Below are 22,653 nucleotides of genomic sequence, written 5' to 3'. Positions count from 1 at the left end.
CAACATTATATTTTGGGGCAGACTAATGGAAGAGAGGATGAAGTGTTTAATAAAAAGTGGCTTGACCAACCATATATTTTCACAATTAATAAAAATAAAGTCTGAAATTGCTTACACCTTTAAATAGACATCCTATTGTCCTTCACAGGTGGAATGTAATATCCGTTTATTACTTCTCTGTTGACCTGCTGTCAGTTTAAATGAAGCCGCTGTATGCCTAAGGAGAATCCAACGGCAGTGGAAAACACTGCAAAATGTATTTTCTGAAGGTGCGGTCACATTTACCAGCGCTCAGTCAACTTTTTGAGGTGAAATCCACTCATTCTAATAAAAATCCATTTTAAATAAACAATTTTTAAATGCAGATTTCACATTGGATTTAGGTTGGACATGCAAATTCACTGAAATGCTTGTTTTGGAAGTGACTGTGTAAACTGCGTGTTATATATTGCTTATATATTGCTACATTATTCACAATAGTGTAATAACCATTTAAAAACATTTCATCTGTATGTGAGCAACTTTGCTCTATTTTGGTTTAATATTTACTTGAAACATCTGCTTGTATTTTTGGGATGTTTTCCAGTAATGGTATCTAAATATGTTAAAAGGTAAAAAAAAAAAAAAAAAAAAAAAAAGTTAATGCACTTTATTTCTAACGCCATTGAATAATTTTTTCTAGTTTAAAGATTAATAAATGATGAATGTTTTAGAAGCAGCACAGTTATATTTGTAGCAAAAGCCCAAAATACATTGCATGGGTAAAAATGTTGCGTTTTCTTTTATGCCAAAATTCATTAAGGTAATAAGATATTTTGTAATCCTAATGTAAACATATCAGAATTTATTTTTTGATTAGTAATATGCATTGTTAAGAACCTCATTTAGACTACTTTAAAAGTCAAATATTGTCCTATCCTAATAAATCAAAATTATTCAGCTTTTAGATGATGTAATACCTAAAAAAAAAAGTTAAAAAAAAATTACCCTTATGACTGGTTGTGTGCTCCATGGTCACATTTAAAAATGCAAATAGTAAATCCAGCTGTAGTTTGCTTGGCTGAATGCTGTCCTTTTTATGTCTCTTTATATGTACATGCACGTTTTATGCAGTTCCATCATTTTATACTTATAGCCTGAAGCACACAGTCCAGCTAATGGTGCCCTTGTGTTTCCTGAAACCCTTTTCACAGATACCTCTGAGCATTTCTCGGCAATCTTATTCTTGAGAGTGTCTGCGGCAAAGAGTTGCTGATTTATCACGGCTGCCTTCACTTGAGGTTGTTTACAAACAGAAGCCAACGAAACTCGTCTGATATAACGAGTAATCAATATGACAGGAGGGTGAGAGGGACACTATTGTGCGTGTTCACAGCTCAAGAGTCATTTCAGGCCAATCAACCTGATATTAATATCTGTGGGGAAAATCATCACAGTGGCTTGTTTGCAGAGTCTTCCCACTCCGATAAAATAAACAGGTGGGGCCAATATAGGACCAGATGACCTTTCCGCACAGATCCCGATAGATTATAAATGACTGATAGTAAATAAGGCTAGTTTAATGTGTATTGTATTGTATTGTAGCATAGCATATGAATAACTTTCTCCCTGAAAGGTTAGGCATCGGAAGCAGACTTACGTGCATGCTCGAATCCCGTGCGCATTCGCTTGTAAAGTTTGCATCTCCATTCCCAAGCTTTGAGCTGTTTTTCCTTGTCAGATGTTTCCAGGCTGAGACTTTCTCTCATCACCTGGGTGGACAGCTCGCTGGCTCTCCTTTGGGCTTCCTGCACCAGCGTTGAGAGATGGGCATCTCTGCTCTCTAAACTGACAACTGAAACACAACACAGAGGTCTGGAAATGAGACTTTTCATTGATTTTAATCAATAGGATTTTTGTAGCCGGCATATTTGCATTTCAGTCTTAAGGTGAGGTGTAAAGTCGCAATGTCTTACTTCAAACCTGTATTATGTGACCTCTGCTACGAAAACAAAAATGAATGACACATTTGAGGTTTTGTACATTGGAGCACAACACTGGTCATCCATTTTTTCAGTGGCCTTGGAACTGGAATTTTTTTCGAATCATTTCCGCTGTGGGCAGTAAAATATTTTTTTCAGTAAAGTGTTTAATTGGCCTTGAAGCAAACCAACCAGCTCTGAGATGAATACAACATTATAAACTTGGTTTGGAAGAAAAAATATTTCAAAGCAGATACCAATTACATACTTTAATTTATAAGGAAATTAAGTCTTCATTCCATGAAGCATATAAAAATATAAAAAATATATTTTGACTTTATTATAAAAAACATATATGTATTTTGAGATAGTAGGAGCAGCTATTTGCTTTTATGTAGTAACAGCGGTTTTTAATTGGTTTATCTTTTTTAGTAATATGGGTGGTGTAACAAAGACTTTTAAGTTTTAAACTCATTAAAAAAAAAAAGTAAATCAACAAAAATCAAACAAAGCGTAACCAAATAAACAGAAGATGGTTTGCACAGAACATGCACTCATAAAAACTCAGTAAGAAGGCCAACGTAACCTAGAAAAAACACACAATATTCAACACAGGTAAACATAAACCAGTAACCAAAAAACAAGACAACCAATCAACCAATAGAAAAACAACCAGAATTTAAAAAGAAAGGAAAAGCAAACACAGACAAGATACAAAGAAGAATAGATAAACTAGCTTTGTGGTTCTTCACCAAAAGCACAGCTATTTTAAGTTAAATTCACACTTGTGGCTTCTACAGAAGCATATATCATAATTTAACAGCCTCTGAGCTCACGGTACCTCTGTCCTGAAGAAGGGTTTATGTGTTACTGCTGAAAATCAATTTCTCTATGGAGATAATGACCAGGATTTTTACTTCCAGAAACCTTCTGCAGTTAAAAAAACATCATGTACATATTGAATACATTAAATAATATAGTCAAATATCTTAACACGTACACTGTAAAAATGAATTTTTAGAGAATACTATTTTAGTCTTCTACTTCAAAATTTCAATGCGATTTGCCATTTCAAAAAGCAATATCTGAGGTCTAAGTAAAACAGTTTCTTCACTAATTTGATTTCAGTCTAGGCAGGGCATGATAGTTTTTGCCTTGCTTTTGCAAATTCGTCAACTTGTCAAAACAAGTGAAAAAGACATTATCAGACTTTTTGAATACATCTCAAACTCACATAAACCAAAAATAAAAGTCCTGATTGAAAGCGACAGGAAGCGCATTACACTACCATTAATTCTCCAAGCTCACACTACTCGTGTCAGCACAGTGGCAGATGAAGTCAGCCGTGTGGGGTGAAGGAGAGAGTGTGGATGAATGCAGTCGACGGTCGTCTGGAACACACAGGACTGTGTTTGGCCATATAGATTTGTCATGGTAAAATGAATACCGCCTGACCAGTCCTCCTCATAGGCCGTGAATACTACTGCATTTTCTTTCAGAGCCTTAGTCATAAACCATGACAGCAAAATAAACAAATAAATACATGGCTGAAGAAACCCTCTTTCACTGGCCCAGCCCGAACCCCGGAGGCGAGAGCTCTCGGGGAGATGATAAAGTGCGTGTTGTCAACTCGAAAAAAACAGGGTCTAACCTAGCCTAGGTCTTACACGGGGTCCACAGCGCAGTGGAAAAGGCAGCCATATTAGCAGTCCTGAGGTGCAATTTCCTGCGCTCTGAAGATTGACATCTGGCTACTACGTGCGGTTAATTGTACAAACTATAAATTAATGGGCGAGTCGGCCGATATTGCGCTGTCACACACAGTTGGCATTGTCGGGACCTAAATATAGGTATTATGGGCCCCAGTCCTGCCCATAAACATGCTTTAACTTCAGCCTTGGTCGGACCTCCAAACTGTCAGGCGTCTGGCTGATTGATTTACCAGCGCCGGGCCTGACATAAATATAATGCGAAAGCCCAGGAGGGAAAATACGGCAATGTTTATTTTCTGTTTGTTTACAAGGATTGGATTGTGCCACGATGAAATGTTTTGAAATTTAACTGCAGCCTGGGTACAATAAATCACTTAGTATAATTGCCCCCCGTTACATGCATCATTGGAAAAGTTAAACCATTAAGCGACAAACCTTGTTAAGATTTTTCTGAGGGATGCCGTGTGCTGTCTACCCCACCCCGGCCCCGCTCCGGCTGCAGTACAGTGCTCCCTGTTTGGTCTCAGACAACATTCGGCTTTTTCATGATTGCACCGAGCGCTCGAGACTGGAGGACTTTTTTTTTTTTCCACGTCTTTCAAGGTAAGAAACACCTGTTCCAGTGTTGCCAAAGATTCAAGACCTGAATATGCTATTGATTAATCCAAGGGCAACGAGTGCAGATATTTTTAACAGATCTGCACTTGATGCATTAAAACCCGATGAGCCCACTCAGGTGGTCACAAAAATAGTTTGGTAAAATGCAAAATGCTTTGTTTTATTCTGTGACACTGCACAATGTTATTTCCAAATAATTAAATAACGAACGTAATTCATTAACTTATTAGTGGTCACCACAGATGTCATTACATGTTTAAAGCAGAATTATGAGTGCTTATGGCAGCTGTCATGGAAAACTTTATTCTGGTATTCCTACTTGGAGGTGATTATTACAGGAGCCCCTAAAGCAAAGTGCCAAACACTCACTTCGGCTCCGTCTGTTTATCGTCAGCTTCATTCTAAACAGCTTGTCCAATTACAGAGCATCTGCTTTTGGTCGCCAAAGCTAAACAGGAGCGTGTGGACTTAAGAAAAACCTTTTGATGGCGAAACCACATCACTTCTATTGCTTAGGAAGACAAACAACACAAGACAAAACAAACATACAAAAGTAATCTGTGATAAAAGTGATAAGAACCTAAGCATCGCGAACACATTTTTAAAATGTAACCTTTCATCCAAAAAAAACAATTAAATTATAGCTACTGCAAAAGTTTTTAGTTTTTGCATTACTATGAGAGAAAATTAAATATTCTAATGTTAATAAACTGAACTAAATTTTATAGCATTTATAAATGTAGATCAATATATATATATATATATATATATATATATATATATATATATATGTGTGTGTGTGTGTGTGTGTGTGTGTGTGTGTGTGCATGTCTATGTCTATATGTGCTATATATATATATATATATATACACTACTATTCTATAATAGTACTAGTATACGGTACTGTCATATATAATCTATTTTATATAGCAATATACTATGTAAAAGAAAAAAGAAAACCTTGAGAAAAACTCCCCTATACTATGGCATTTCTGTGAAAAGTACCATATGCCAAATCATAAAGATTTCATAAAGAGCTAGATTAATTAATTGATTCACTCCAGTCAAATTACATTGTAAATTTCAAGGATGGTTTAGTGGCTCTTTAATAAGGAAACACTTTAGACACGAGAAACCCTTTAAACACACTGAGGAATTGATTGTTTTAAAGCTTGTCGCTGTTAAATATGCATACTCACAGTGAGGGCTCTCCTTTCCTCCTGCTTTGAGCAGCAGTTTGGCTATGGGGACGTTGTTGGTCATGATGGAGATGTCCAGAGGGTCAGGCCTTCACTGTTGGGGGTGTTGAGGTCCAGTTCATCAGCTGTGTACTGGAACAGCAGGATCTGTACGGCATCCAGGTCCTGCTGTTCAACAGCCTCGAACAGAGCCTCACTGCTCTGAATGTTCTGTGAGGAGAAGAAACAACTGAAGGTGAGCAGCGGCACTCATAATACTATGAGTATCATTTAGCAGACACTTTTAACGCATATTACACTGCAGATTTCCTTAGCAATCTGAATGGCCAAAAAATTCTCACCTGTTGCACGTTCATATTTTTATATTTGTATAATATATGTGACTTTGGACCACAAAATCAGTCGCAAGGGTATATTCAGAGCAATAGCCAAGAATACACTGTATGGATCAAAATGATTGATTCGTTCATGTCAAAAATCATTAGGATATTAAGTAAAGGTGTCACGTTCTCTGGACTCTTTGTTTATGTTTTTGTCTCATGCCATGTGCTCCCTGTGCCCCGCCTTCCCTCTGTGTTAATTATATTATTGTCATCAGCTGTGTCTCGTCAATTACCTCGTGTATTTAAGTCCTGTCTTTTCAGTTCTGTTTGTCCGAGCGTCAAGGTCCCTACCTGATGTTGATACCTGTGTTTATCCTGCCTGTCTGTTCTACCTGCCTGACTTTTTGTATCTTTATTTTACCATTTTGGAGATTAAACCCATTTAAGTTTATTTATGTCTCGTGAGCTTCGTCCCGTGAAAGCGCAACCGTGACAGAACGCTCGGAACTACAAAAAGTAAATAGCGGCGTATTTTCCCCCTTATTTTTTGTTTTTTTTTTGCCATGTTTGCCCAGTTTAAAGACCCAAACTTCCTCATCCGCCTGCTGGAGCAGGGGATTGCTCTCTCGAGGACTACACCGAACTATTCCTCGAACTGGCCACGCGACTCCGCTACCCGGACTGCTCTCTGCTCAGAAATCTATTTCCGCGGACTTAACACCTCCAGCCAAGCGCAGCTGTCCGGGAGCGGTCCTCGAGAGAGCCTCGCCGCATACGTCGAGTGGGTGCTGGTGTCCTGCAAATCAACCATGATGGTTGCGCCTGAGGACAACGACACCAGCCAGCCCCACTCCAGATCCAGAGCCTAGCCCATCCCTTCACCGCATGGTGAGCCCCAGCCTGAGCCCACCGCTGACACGGGGCGAGTCAAGCGCAACCACGGACCCATCGCCAGAGAGAAGCGACAGAGTCGCGTGGGCGTAACAGGACCCGAGCCGTATACGTCAGACCAGGTGCGCGAGCCAGCAACGGAGTTCACCGCGATGGAGTCAGTCGTCTGCAGGGAGAGCGCGGAGTGGAGCTCCGCCCACTGCACATCGGCTGAGGATGAGCTGATCATCCACCTGGGGCTGCTGGATCTGCAAAGGGAGCTGGATGATGTGGACTTGGACTTGGACTTAGACTGGGCACCTCCCCTGTATCCTGAGTTCCTGTTCCCGTTTAGCTATCCCGTTAGCCGCTGGTTCCGCCCAGCCGCCCCCGTTAGCCCGCTGGTTCCGCCCAGCCGTCCCGTTAGCCCGCTGGTTCCGCCCAGCCGTCCCGTTAGCCCGCTGGTTCCGCCCAGCCGTCCCGTTAGCCCGCTGGTTCCGCCCAGCCGTCCCGTTAGCCCGCTGGTTCTGCCCAGCCGTCCCGTTAGCCGCTGGTTCTGCCCAGCCGCCCCGTTAGCCGCTGGTTCCGCCCAGCCGTCCCGTTAACCCGCTGGTTCGCGTGCGCTCTGTCCCGTTCAGTGCCCGGCGCCCACGCGCGCCTGTCCGTTCCAGTGCCCGGCGCCACGTGCGCTCTGTCCCGTTCAGTGCCCGCGCCACGTGCGCGCTCTGTCCGTTCAGTGCCCGCGCCACGCGCGCGCTCTGTCCCGTTCCAGTGCCCGCGCCCGCGTGCGCGCTCTGTCCCGTTCAGTGCCCGCGCCCGCGTGCTTCTGTCCCGTTCAGTGCCCGCGCCACGTGCGCTCTGTCCCGTTCCAGTGCCCGCGCCGCGTGCGCTCTGTCCACGTTCAGTGCCCGCGCCACGTCGCGCTCCGTCCCGTTCCTGTGCCCGCGCCCGTGCGCTCCGTCCCGTTCCTGTGCCCGCGCCCGTGCGCTTCCTCCAGTGCCGCCTCAAGTTTTCCCACCCTCCCACCCATGCCACACCACGTCGATGGATCCCAGCAGCCCCTGCGCTCATCCTCAGCAAACCATCTGGAGCTCGCCACGGGTCTGCCGGTCTCCCATCGCCATCGAGGTTGAAGGATCCTCGCCTCACCGTCCTGCCTCCGAGACCCAGACTCCTCCTCGGCTCGTGACCCGTCGGCTCCCCCTGGGCTCTAGCTCCCTCCTCTACACCGTGGTCCGTCAGTCCACCAGCTCCACCAGGCTCCATCGTCCCTCCGGCTCCGCCTTGGTCTGTAAATCGACCATCCGTCGCCTCGGGATTCCTCTCCTCCCGGCCGCCTCGTCACTCCATCCCACCGGCTCTGTCAGGCTCCTCCTTCCCTCCAGCTTCACCTCAGTCCTCAGTCGCTCTGGCTCCGCCGCGTCCTTCCCGTCCCCCGTCTCGTGTCAGTCGCCGAAGCCTGCGGCGTCGCCTTGGACCTCCAGCGCCTCGACGTCACCCTGGCTCTTCGGCTCTCCGTCTCCACCTCAGTCTCCTCCACCATCTGCTCCGCCGCCGTCGGTCGGCCCCATGGAGTCGATGGCTGCTCCTCCTCCATGGCTCCTCCCTCCGTCGGCTCCACCTTGGACCACCATAGCTGGGCTCTGGATCTCCTCCTGCTCCGGACTCCTCCTGTCTCCTTCCTGGCTCCTCCCTCCGTCGGCTCCACCTTGGACCACCATAGCTGGGCTCTGGATCTCCTCCTGCTCCGGACTCCTCCTGTCTCCTTCCTGGCTCCTTCCCCCATCTACACCTCCTTGGACCCTTCTGCCTTCTGCCTGCCCCATCCGGGCGATCCGTCCTCCACCAGAACCTCCTCCCAAGACCCGGTATCCCCAAATCCTAGTCATTTTGGTTTTTGTTTGTTTTTGTTTGTTACCCTTTAGGTGCGAGGACGCACCTTCCGGGAGGGGGGGGTAATGTCACGTGCTCTGGTCTCATGCCATGTGCTCCCTGTGCCCCGCCTTCCCTCTGTGTTAATTATATTATTGTCATCAGCTGTGTCTCGTCAATTACCTCGTGTATTTAAGTCCTGTCTTTTCAGTTCTGTTTGTCCGAGCGTCAAGGTCCCTACCTGATGTTGATACCTGTGTTTATCCTGCCTGTCTGTTCTACCTGCCTGACTTTTTGTATCTTTATTTTACCATTTTGGAGATTAAACCCATTTAAGTTTATTTATGTCTCGTGAGCTTCGTCCCGTGAAAGCGTAACCGTGACAAAAGGTCATGTTCTGTGAAGGCATTTTGTAAATTTCCTACCGTAAATATATCAAACTGCATTGCTAAAGACTTCATCTGGACAATTTTCTCGATATTTAGATGAAAGATTTTTAAGTAGTTAATCTTAATTAAAATACATCAATAACAAGCATATGTATTCATGTAGTAATCTGAATTTTAAAAAATGTACGCTTATGACAGGTTTTGTGGTCCGCAGTCCCATATTAAATCTAATTCGTGATCAGTAATAATAAGAGTAATAATATTTTATTATTAAATACATTTATACTTTTATTCACCAAGGACACGTTAAATTGATTAGAAATGACAGGTAAGACTTTTTAATTGCTGTTCTTTTAGACTTTCTATTCCTCAAAGAATGAAAACAAATACATCACACTTTCATTTCCACTGAAGTGCATCACTGATAATAATATTGATAATAATAAGAAATCTTTCTTAGGCACCAAGTCAAAATAATGCTGGCACCAATATGACAATGAAGTCTGGAATAGTAGTGCAAATATTTATTTTTTTAATCATTACAATCATGTAAAAATATATATAGAAAATATATAAAATTCTACTCTATATTGATTAATTATCGACTGCTTTCAAACAGATTTCAAACTCTCCCCTGTTCATCATTAGTTAAGTAAACAGTCTTATGCAATCTGTTTACCCAATGTAAACTGCACAGACATGTTTATGATCCTCAGCAAAAGTCAAGCTGTTAATGGCTTCCTTATAGATGTTACTGGATAAGTTAACTAAGCTGCATAGGATCAGAGAAAATACTCTCAATTACTTAAAAAAACACATTCACAGATTGTCATCAACAATCAGCACTGAACAACATAAAAAAGAGCACAGATTGCCCATGGATGATTACTCATGGGTTTGACCTATAAAACCTTACAATTACCATCACAGATGCACGCTAACCAGGGAATGCACCAGAAAGTACTAGTAGCCCAATCAACCAATGCAATAATTATTTTAAAATGTAAATGCGAATTAATGTATCCAATCTAAGTTTCACCTTTTTAATTGTGAGTTAAATCCACGTATGAAAGCATACGTTGGCAGCAAGGTGTGAAGGCTGTATTCGGGCACTTGTGTCAACAAGATGATTGCTAGATCTAGCTCTATATAATCAGTGACATTTGAGGAGTTCTGAGAGCATGGAAAGGCGCTGGCGGTCTCATGAGCACCGAAATGTCATCCCAGCTTAAAACATGTCATGTGTAAGGTCAAGTGAATGTTAACATCAACTGATTCTACAGAATATAAATGTAAATGTCGACTAATATCAGCTTTTATTACAAGAAAAACTGTGAATTAATGATAACCGTTTATTTTACTCACAGATACTTTGCGGATACGGTCGGATCGGCCAAAAAGTAGGCATCTTCAAAGGAGGAGTGGCTCCCTTGAGCTTTCAGAGAGGTTTCGGTAGAGGCGCTTAGCAGCGCTGGGGAGGCGGGCCCGCCCCTTCTTACTCTCTGCGTCAGCTGCAGGTTCTGCATCTGTTGGGTCATGCTAATGGAGAAGTTCCTGTGGAGTCGAGAAGGGAAAGAGAACAGACAAAACACATTTAGGTGTGATGCCTGTTACATCGGGGTCTGCACTCGAAATACATTTTCAGCATGTGTTCCGGTATGTTATTTATGACTAATATCTGAGTCAGCAGTGTCTTGTTGACAGATGGCCACTGGATAGTCATTAATGCTTAAGCGCAAGCAAAAAGCTACCTGCAAAAGAACTGTACACTAATGCGCAGGTATTTTATTTGAAAAGAAAAGGCAAATATGTGACACCTAAAGAAAGCTTTTTGATATCCACACACTATTGTCTGAAATTATTTTTTTAAGTAATAAATACCTTTATTCAACAGTAATGCATTCAATTCATTAAAAGTAAAGACAATTAAAGTGTTACAAAAGACCTAAATTAATTTAAAAATGCATAAAAATGCAAAAATATTGTTATTAAATTTATTCAGCCATAATGCATTAAATGTATTAAAAGTGAAGACATTTATAGCGTTTTTTACAAGATTTTTTTTTTTTAAATCCTGAAAAAATTGATTAGATTTTCTACAAAAATATTAAGCTACTTTAAACTAAGATAATAAATGTTTCTTAAGCAGCAAATCAACTCTTTCTGAATAATATGTTAGTTCAGCTTTGCCCTCACATGAATAAATTACACTTTAGGATATATTAAAACAGTATATAACAATATATAAAAACTGTTATTTTAGTTATTTTCTTACTGAATTTTAATATATAAAACTATAATAAGCATAAGAGATTTCATAGGCATAAACAGCATTCCTTTAAAAAGAATTTAATAAAAAAAAAAACTTGGCAGATTAATTTCATGGCATTACTAGTCAACGTCAAAATTGATATCACTCAACGAACCATAGCAGACAATTTTATTAACAATGGCAGCCAGACCGTGACTCTCACTGCAGGTCAACATAGTCTGGTTGTCAAGGATCTCCTCAATGCTCTTATACTATAATGAAATCCTCCAGAAAATCAAATAATTCTGAGCTAAGAATAACAGTAAACCCGGACAGGGAATTTAAGCAGCTTTTGAGAGAATACTATTTAAAAAATGTTTTGCTGCATCCTAAAAATGTATACATTTATAAAGAACATTTTGAAAACTGTTCTGATCGCCTTGTAAGTTGTCTGCAGTTTATGTAACCAAAGATGAATAGCATCTCTATATCAAACATCAATCTCTCCATGACGTGTCAAAACAATTAATATAAAAAAGACAAGATCTGCTCCATTTGTCAAAACATCTGGCGTGAATGCACACTGTCTGAACAAAGCAAAAATTAAATATGACAACTGAAAGCCCTCATTTGCCCTTTCAACACTTTTATTCCAAAACAATAAAAAATACAAATCTTGCAATGAAATCAAATTTGTCCTTAATTGACATTTCCCTTAAAAGCTCTGGAACTGTAGGGGGTCTATGTGGTATTTCTCATCCCAGCAGTCTATAATCCTATGAGACATGACATTAAGGCAGTGTCCTGTTTTTTTTCTTTCCTCGTGTGGCAGTTTTGAGTGTGCAAACACCCACTCAGAGCACTAATAATAATGCACTCTGCAGTGCCTGTGTGAAGCCTCTGACACCAGTGAGCAATCGAGCGAGCGAAGTGAGAGGTCGAATCGGAGCGGCGCTCTAAGGTTATGCATTAAATCCAATTAAGCCAATCAAAAAAAGAAAAGGCAGCTGCCAGGATGAATGAGTAGCACCTGTGGGACACAGCAGGGGGTGATGGGTAATTTTAGCAACACTTAACGGAAGAATAATGCTGTCGGAAAAGTACGCTTCAAGTGAGTGACTGCGGATGGGCGAGAGCGAAAGAGATGCTCAACTCACCTGTCCAAGCTCTGAGAGCTTCCCGGAGAGCCAGAAAGAAGAAAGAGGGGTCTGCAATCCTTAATCAGCGCAGCATCGCTCTGCCTGTGGTTGAGTCTCTGAGCCAGTCGGGAGATCCTGCTCTCAGATCTGATGAGAGAAAGTCCGGTGAGATGTGGGACAGTGTTTGATTCAGGGCACTGGAAGAGGGAAAGGGTCAAAACAGACGCCCCTGCTCTGGAGTCGCCCGGAGTGCCAGGTGTTCACCGGAGCTCTCCTCTTCACACGCATCTCGCCGCGGTGTTGGCTGGCTAATGTGCGGTGAGAGGAGAGAAGAGAGGAGATGGAGGGGGGGAGGGAAAAAGAGAAAAGAGAGGGAGGGGAGAGAGGGGCATTCTGCAGGCACAGGATGAGCGACACAGACAACAAAAGCACACAGGCGTTTAAGGCGAGATTCCACTGAGCATGCCCAGAGCACGCTGTGCAAGCGATATGGAGGGGGTGGAGGAGAACCTGTTGTTCTTTTCTCATAATCACTCCAGTTGTCTCATTCTCTGTCTTATCTGCAGAAACAGGCATCTAATCCCCAACACAACAAGAATCTGGCATCCTGACTGTCATGAGTGGACCTGAGCTGGATCCACAGGTGATTCGCCTCCCATGCTTCAAACCCTAGTGAGCTGTCTAGCTACACTGTATTTTAAGACATCACAGGAGGGCTGTTCCAAAAAGGTAGGCAGTGTAATTATTGAGATTATGTTTCCCCCTCTGGGTGCATTTTTATACTAAGGAGCTCAACCAGCCACAACTGAGAGTTTATCTTGGATTCTTGGAAAACATAGGAATCCATAGGTCATAGCCTCCGACGACAAACACACTCTGGTGACCTGATGTTTAAAAATATTATTTAAAGAAAGTTATAGACATAATACAAAATAAACATTTATATATATATATATATATATATATATATATATATATATATATATATATATATATATATATATATATATTCATATATATATATATATATATATATATATATATATATATATATATATATATATATGCATGCACAACTATAAATACACTTTTACTCTTAATTGTCAGTAAAAGAGAACAATATGGTGATGGAAAACAGTGAACAGATGTGTAAATGGTAAACAGCAGATTTAGGGCTGTGTTCTTTATTAAAATATATAGATATACTCCATCATTAAAAAATTTTGAATTAAATTTAAATATTCTAGCAATTATTTTACTATTTTATAAATTATAAGAATAATACTTTGTATAGATAATGTAATATTTATTAAATTATATATAATATAATTTAATAATTAATAATGGGAGAATCCCAGCATGTGGATGATTTTCTGAGTATCTGAGAAATGTAAGAATTTTTTGCAATTTGGCATAAATGAAAAAAAAAGTAAGGCGGAACCACAAAGTTAACTTGTTTGTCAGTTGTAAGCTTATTGTTAAATCTAATGTCCAGATTTTTGACACACAATCTCATATTCTGTTCAACTTATTTCATTGTGTTTTAAGAATCGTCGTTGAATGCTGCCCCAAATTGAATGATTTCTGTCTTGGATTCATTCAAATGGAGAAAATGTAAGGGCATCCAGTTTGTAAGATCTCAAAGGCAGGCTGTTAGGGTTTTCTAGTGCCTTTGCACTTCCTTTTTTGATTGTGTCGCCAGTGTAACAATGGAACGATATCCCATGTTTCTCCAGGATATCATATAAAGGGAGCATATATAAAGGGAATAAGGTTAGAACTAAAATACATCCTTGAGGGACCCCGCAAGCAAGATGCACCGTGGAAAAAGTGAAGTGAAGCGATATTAACTGAAAAGGATTGAGAATGAAGAATAGTGAGTGATTAATAGTGCCAAACGCAGAATCGCCAGAAACAACCAATAGATAGATATCATTTAGCAATTTAAGAAGAGCCGTTTCTGTACTATGCAGGACCCTGAAGCCTGACTGAAATGCATTAAAAGTAAAATTAATCCTCAGGAAGTTATGTAGTTGTGTAGAGGCCACTTTTTCTACGAAGTGTACACACTGCACATACATTTACATTTTATCTAAAAAGTACATACCACACACTTCTAATTTGAATAATAAAATGTTGTTTTTCTTATTACCCATTTTACCCAAATGAGTTACTTTTGAGTGTCCTTATAGAGGCAGCTGCCTATGTAGGCAGTATGCAGTAAAGCAGTTCACTGGGTTTTGGAAAAGAGCCAGTAAACATGAATCACAAAAGCAATCTGTTGAAAACTCAATTGTGGCTAGTTGAACTCCTCAATATAAAATGTGGCCAGAGGGCAAAATGCATAATGCTCCAACTTAATTGAGGCATATTCGAACTAGAACATGTCCTAATTTCCCCTCGTTGTTGATGTTGTTATAATAATGATCAGAACATTATGGAAAAAAGGTTGTTTGTGTCTTTGTATTTGTGAAGACCCTTAGGTTTTAAAGCAATATTGAGAATGAGTGCTCAATCACTGCATGTAATGCTTTTAATCCATTAATACTGACTTAATAGCTGGAATGCTTGACTGTGTGTTTAGTGCCCTAGTGCACAAAAGCATGCCCTGATTTTTATTGTCTCCAACGGCCAATGGAAAATTACAGTTCCATTAACTAGCAGAGGAGATTTCGAAGACTTTTTAGAAGTAATGCTAGCTTTTAAAGATGAAATCTGAATTGGACTACAAAACACACACATACACAGCAAACAAAAAAACATGTTGTACTGTGGGAGGATGTGTTCAGATTCATTGTAATTCTACCCCGTCTATAGTCGTGACATGGTGTGAAATGGGTCCCCGGGGAAAAAGGAATATTATACTAATATGGCTTATTATCTCTCCACCTACTTGCATATTAGCGAATGCTTTAATTTCTCAGAGAATAGCTCAAGCCATTTGTTTCTCATGCAAAATGGTCACTGAACACAGAAGTGCTAATGGCAGTCCTTCAACAGAGTTGTAGATCCGCTGATGACAAATCCCCTCTGTGCAGCCGGGGTGAAGTTACCCAACCATTCCAGCTGGAGATAAAGACAAGTTTGAGGGAAGAAAAGGGGATGATTCACACGACCACATGGACTGACAAGCTAAGTGACAGACAAGACACATTTTCCTACTACACCTCACCCACCTTCTCTAGCGCAACCACATAAATGCCATCCTGTGTTAATTCAACCGAAGACTTCTAAGAACAGAAAGACACCTCAAAGAAAAGAGGAGATACAGAGAAGAAAACAATAAGGTGGTGCAAAAAGGTGAATGGAAATGGCTGCAATTTGACAACAGCATTCAGCTAAAAGATTTAGGGATGTGTTCTTTATTAAAGCCAATGAATATATGCCAACGTGAAAGACAGCTTCAATTGTTCCTTATGTAATATAAAACATGTGACATGTAGCCACAGACGCTGCAATTTACTGGGTTCCTCATTTTTTTAGGGTTTGTTAATTGGCAAACAAAACCTATGTTAATATTTTATACTCACTTAGAAATTATTTTAAATATTAATTAAATGTTGTCCAAAATTGCTCACTGGTTCAGTATTCACTGTACATAGAATGACAAGTTCTGAAGAACAAATGAATAACCAAAATTAATAATCAAATTTACTGATGTAACTATAATTACTTTATAGTTTTAAGAAAGCTTCGCCAAATACAATTTCTTATTTGCCTTGTTGTTTTGCGAATGGTACGATTATATAACAAATTAAACAGTATCATGTAGAGTAAAAAAATTATTACTGCACTTTTTTACTCATCTAAAAATATTCAGTTAAAATAAAATGTAATGAAAAACTTTTAATTCAATGTGTTACTTGCAATTTCTCAAGAATTATTTGTGAAATGTATTAGCAATTAGTAAAAGAAAGATGATGCATGAAATTGTAAATCCTACAGAAATTGCTTTCATTGTATATTTCTTCATAATATAACATGATATAATGTATTTTTAAATATTATACATGCGAGTTTTATATACATACACACAGTACCTAATATGCTGTACACTTGTACTGTAGAAAACAGCAGTTTAGACACAGCTAAGCTTGAATAATAAAAAAAAAAATCTATTCATATACTAAAACTATTTCTCAAAATATGCTTTCAGGACTAAAACCATTTTACATGAAATACTCAACGCATGTATGCTTAAATGAATGCATAAGCCTCTTTAAGAGGAGCTGCGTCAGAAACAGTTCAAATATAATGGCAAAAATTTAGAAGAACATTTTCCATGAGGGCAGAACAAAGCTGTTTCCATAGCTGCAGCTTAAAAACAAAGCTCTCATCGTCTTGCATGTGAGCATTCAGGGGACACAAGCTTAATGAAAACTGACACTAATGGTACAGAGAGATACCCGTGTCATCGGTTCCTATCAGTGGAAATCCTTGAAAGGGTATTAGAAAAAATAAATAAATAAAATGCAGCATCATTGTGCAGCACTCAGCCCGAAGCAATCTTTGATAAGAAGTAAATAAATGAATTAATTAGGATTTCTTGATTGTTTACTGCTATTTTGCACAGCGCCAATGCATCCCATGGCCTACAGGAATACCTTAGTGCAACATTACGCTTTATAAACTCGATTTCTCATGTATGGCAGCACAGGGACATAGAAACAAATATACAAAAGCAAGACAAATAACTCTGTCAGTATGTAGTGGCTCCGTTAAAAAGGGCTTAGTTTCTTTCTAACGTCAAGAGGAAGTTAAAAGTGATACTACAAGGAAACAATAAGGAAACCAGGCCAGCAAGTAACCGTACATAAGCACAGGTGTAAGATGACTAAAAGCACAAAAGGAAGGTGTGAAAACAGGTAGAACCAGTGATGCAAATGGAAAGAGATAAAAAAAGATACCCTTTCTACCTCGTTCCTATTGCTTGAAGCATGAAACGGCTTTATGACTGCTCATGGAGCTTCATGTGAAGTTGTAGCTATCACAAAACCACTTCTAAACTCATGTCATCTCCAACCTGATCCGGTTGTCTCGCATTGCAGCTGCTTCCAGATATTTCTTGACTCATGGAAAGACAAGAAACCTGCAGAAGTGGGGGCTATGAGAGGAGCGAGCGCATAGCCAATCAGAAGGCAGTATACCAAGTCACGACGGCGTGAAAGAGCAAGCGCTCTCTTCTCAGCAGGCTTTTGTACGCGGTTCCTTCTACGCAGCTCAAGGCTAAGTGTTCCATTTGCATGGCAGGCAAAACAAAGGCCACGACAACAGCTCTGAGACGCACATCTCATCGGGGGTATGGGCTTGGAGGCTTGGTTTCTATTAGCATTTTGTTCAAAAACTAAAAATACTGTTTACTGGCAGTCGAATCCACGATATCATGTGCCGACTCCTCAGGCTAAGAGAAAACCATATGTAGGATGGCGATTAGTCTTGAAACAGCTACTGCAACAAACAGAAAAAGTGGGAAGTGGAAACTAGAGCCAAAATCATGTTCCAAGAACTTAGAGAGTGAATTATCAACTGTCTGCAAGATTTTATAAATGAAAATGTTGATGTTTGCGTAGCTTAAAGGAATAGTTCACCCAAAAATGAACGTTCTGTCATCTCTTACTCATCCTTGTGTAGTTCCAAACCTGTATGCGTTTCTTTTTTCTGGCGGACATAAAAGAAGATATTTTGAAGAAAGATTGTAACCTGTCTGTTTTGGTCATCCATTGACTTCCATAGTATGAAAAACAAAAAATACTATGCAAGTCAGTGGTGTCCCAAAACAACCTGGTTACAAATTTATTTTTAAATATCTTCCTTTGTGTTCAGCAGAACAAAAAAAATTCATACAGGTTTGGAACTACTTGAGGGTGAGTAAATGATGACAGAATATTCATTTTTGGGTGAATTAACTTCAATCTGAAGGTGCCCACTGCAGGCAACAAAATGTAATAATACTTTAGTTTATTATACTGTGACTGTGTTTTAATGACTAAATTTGTTCAGCTAAACTATTGGCACACGATTAAGGACTCTGTGATTCAATCCTTCAGCATATAAAAGTCAAGTGTCGTATAAAGCTTATATAAACATTAAAGAGATCTTTACGTAACCCTCCTTAACAAACTCGAGTGTTACCTCTATGTGTGGGCAACATGGATTTCTGTGTCCCAGGCTAGTGTGAGTCAGCCTCAATTTGGCTATATACCGAAACTATAATTCAAAACAATTTGTGTTGGTGAGAGTATAACTCATCCTGAGAACAACCTGGACTCTTCTTTTTTTGGCTCAAAATTCAGACATCAAAAACAATGTTTCGACTGGTAGCATCACTGTAGTCTCCAGTGTCACGAGCGGGGTACATCCATCAGTGAATAGTGAGCCAGAGACTGTCTCGACCGACCGAACATAAATCAAGCAGCTGACAACTGGTCCTGATGTTATCATTGTTCACAGGAAGCAAATAGATGATTGTGACGTTCAAACTTTCAATTTTTGTCTGTGAAGCCATCTGGTGTTTTATAGATAAAGTCTTAATTTGTAATTTGTACAACATTCTAGTATTAGTATTAAATCCTGTCAGTATTTCACTTGAAGTCGCTTTTATGTCTTTCAAAAGCGGTATTACTTTTCTTTGTGGAACACAAAAAGGAGTTCATGCTGTTCCCCTCTATACAATGAAATTGAATGGTGACCACATCCGTCAAACTGGATTTTTGGTGAATAACTAAAAGAAATAGCTCAATTGAAAATGAAAATTTGCTGAAAATATTCACACCTTCAGGCCACCCAATACGTAAATGAGTTTGATTATTCATCGGAACAGATTTGGAGAAATGCAATATTATATTACTGCTCTGCAGTGAATGGGTGCCGTCAACATGAGAGTCCAAACAGCTGATAAAATTACTGAGTAACAAGTAATTCACAAAATTATAGTCCATCAATTTAGATCTTGTGATGTGAAAAGCTGCTTTTTTCCAAAAACAAAAAACAAAAAAACAAATGTATCATTAAAGGAACACTCCACATTATTTGAAAATAGACTCATTAACCAAATCCCCCAGAGTTAGAAAATTGAGTTTTACCATTTTTGAATCCATTCAGCTAATCTTGAGGTCAGTCTATAGCACGTTTGGCATAGCTTAGCATAGATCAGTGAATCTGAGTAGACCAGAAGAATCTCGTTCTTAGTAAGAGTCCTCTAATCATGATATTCCTTAAGAAAGTCATCTCATCCAAACGAGGAGAGAAATAGGAACAAATCAAGTCAAAACAGTTCAAAAAGTTGTAAAAAAATATGTTGATGTAAAGAAATATTTACTTTTATGATCTAAAGAAGAAAAAATGATAGGGGTTTGGAAAGACATGAGAATGAGTACATGATTACAGATTTTCATTTATGGTTGAGTATCACTTCAATGACAAAACTTCACATGATTGCACTGCTACAAACCTGATGTGTGCGAGATATAATACAGCAGCATCAGACAACAAACTAAAATGATATCAGTCATCTTTATTTTAAGGTCATATTCTTGCTAGCAACAGACCATTAACTTTTGTTTCAGTAAACTCATAATTTGCTGCTCATTTATTATTTTTTTGCTATATTAGTGCTAACAGCTTCCAATTAATAGGCATGCGTATAAGCAACAAGTCAAAGTGAGAATTGGTCCCTGTACCAAAGTGTTACCTTATAACAAAGTTGAAATAATCTGAATCATTAAATTGCAAAACAATACAGTGTATCACCACCACATTGTTGCAGCACATATCTCTGGAACGAAAGCCAAAAGGACTTGATTATGTCTTCCTGAGGCTTAAACGTGGTTTCCATTGAATTGATCTCCATGGCAACACTACTAGTGCCATATTTCTTAATGGATACCATGGGCTCCACTGATTCAGACTGCAGGCAGCACGGTTTCTCACCAAGAGGGAAGCATTCAAAACAGTTTCCCTCTGCAGCTATTAGACGTGTGCATGCAAACACACTATTATCCAAACAAACTGACAGGTTAGGGTTTTAAAACCTCATAAGAGGCTCTTCTGGTTGTAGAAAATGCATTATTGTGTTGAGCTGAATACAACGCTTGACTGTAAAAAATAAACGCATCAAAAGAATGACAAACACCTGTAGAGCTGTTACACACTGGCAATTGCCACAGAACCCAGATGTTGTATTTAGAATAATTCCCTTTCACGGCAACAAAACGGATTAAAGGCTGAGAATACGGTGCCTTTCAGTTTGCTGATCTATAAATGTCGATGCTTTCGTCAACAAATGCATTGTTTTTGTTCATGAATAAACTGCAAATAAATCAATGAATGCACTATCAATCAGTAAATTATGCAGATAGTTCAGTCAAGTTGACATGTCACAAAGCAAACCTTCATGAAGCTCAATCTGAGCAGGTGACCAGAAAAGCCAATTATATTCTAAAAATAGCGCATATAACACTCTTGGATATTGGCTGCTATGCCTTAATAAACCCCCTACGGATTCATATTGATAAAACCAATAGCTTAGAAACATGCCTTGTTTTGCATTTTGATTAGAAAAAAAATTGCACTACGAAACACAACTGATAGCAATGATAAGAAGAACAACATATACGGATATAGACTATTTGATAACAAGACCTTCTGATATCTTGGATTTGAAGTCAGAATATGTTTAAAACAGACACAGAGAACTGGAATGCCTTGCTTTAATGAATGAATAAGTAAATTAGGAGTTTATTCGAAGCTCAATAGGCAACTGTAGTTAAATCATATTGCTGAGTTTCCTCAAGTGTGCCAGGTTTGTGAACAATATGACATTTGATAGTCGATCATTAGTTCAACATCTGCTCACTGTCTTCATCTGTTCCCTTTTCATTTCTGGCAAATGCGTGGAGTTTTAAAAGGTAAATGTATGTAAAATAAAGCACTTACTTTTTATGGGTTTCGTATCTGCCGGTGGCTCCAAGACTCTGCAAATATAAAAATGCAAAAAAAAAAAAAAAAAAAAAAAAAAAAAAAAAAAAGGATTTTAAATATTATCTATTACAAGTTAATTCTTAAAATCATAAAACGAAAAAGATTCCAAGCGGTTGCTTAAAAAGTAAATGACACGTTACATAATTGTGAACTTTTCCCAACTAATACAGATTGTATAAGTATTGAATGACCCGTAAGTCAAATAAAGGCAACATGACAAAAATTACTATTCTAGAATTCCACAGTAGACACACCGATGCGTAAAACAGATGTGTAAATGTGGCCCTCGTTAACTTACGTAAGGTGAGTTAATGATATTAACACTCCACTACCACGGAGCCAAATAGAAATATTTAATTTTCTAATTACGCCGTAATCAATGCAGACACCAAAGCTGTTACCAGAAACTGTCCTCACGCTTGGGAATGGCAGTCTCACCGTTGTCATAGCAACTTTCGAGAACATGTTTTGAAAATTACCTTTCCTGTAGATGTGCATATCCTTTCATCTGACATCTAACGCCATGTACAAGTGCTGACAACTGTCCACATCGATCAGCTACCAATGCATTAAACTCACACAAAGCAAAATATATCAGCAGTATTATTATGGGTGAAGCGTGCAAAAAACAGATTTGTACAATGACTGACCTTTTACAGCGTACGGTACTTTATGTTCTTGTACATACACACAGAAGTGATGAATAAAAGCCACACAAAATGCATTTGGTCCACTACTATTATTGATAGCACTGTATTACGTTTGAAGAAACGTAAAAAAGCTAAACCTTAAAAGTGTCGTATAAAAGTGACTAATATTTTAATTTGAAGAGTTTTTTATAGTTAGCAAATACACTCCTAAAATAACGGTTTCAAAGTGGGGTTTTACAGTCATGCCATGGAAGATCCATTTAAGAGACACTTTTTCTTAACGTACACCAAAAAGATATATATTTTATATTTTATCTAAAGAACCCTACGTATCTGTTGTGCAATGGAAAGGTTCTTCGAACGTTGGAACTTTCAATGCCAATAAAGAACCTTTTCAATATATAATAACTAACTAAAAATAACTAAAATACTGGTTGTTCATTGAAACTTTAAGCTAAATGGTGCTGAATACTGAGAAATGGTGTCAAAATAAAATTTTAAATAAGTACTCTCAGGGGAAGTTGCTTCCTTGTTTCAAAAGTCCAGTCACACACCACTCATACATTGGTATCCTCTGCTTTAACTGAATCATTATTTCAAGGAACTCTTGAGAAGTTAATTCAAAGTTAATTCTCGTGAAAGGATTCCTTAATTAGCTTTAATACAAAACGGAAACAGGAACGCGAGGCA

At 39.2% G+C, this 22,653-nt stretch overlaps 1 pseudogene; it reads right to left on the bottom strand.

Moving 5' to 3' along the window:
* Positions 1-22,653, bottom strand: part of LOC122355341 — a 55,663-nt pseudogene that overhangs the window by 22,459 nt on the left and 10,551 nt on the right.

This window comes from Puntigrus tetrazona, chromosome 12, assembly GCF_018831695.1.
Source record: "Puntigrus tetrazona isolate hp1 chromosome 12, ASM1883169v1, whole genome shotgun sequence".
Taxonomy (NCBI): Eukaryota; Metazoa; Chordata; class Actinopteri; order Cypriniformes; family Cyprinidae; genus Puntigrus; species Puntigrus tetrazona.
The sequence above is the reverse complement of the archived record's forward strand: the minus strand, read 5'-3'. Positions and strand labels throughout refer to the sequence as shown.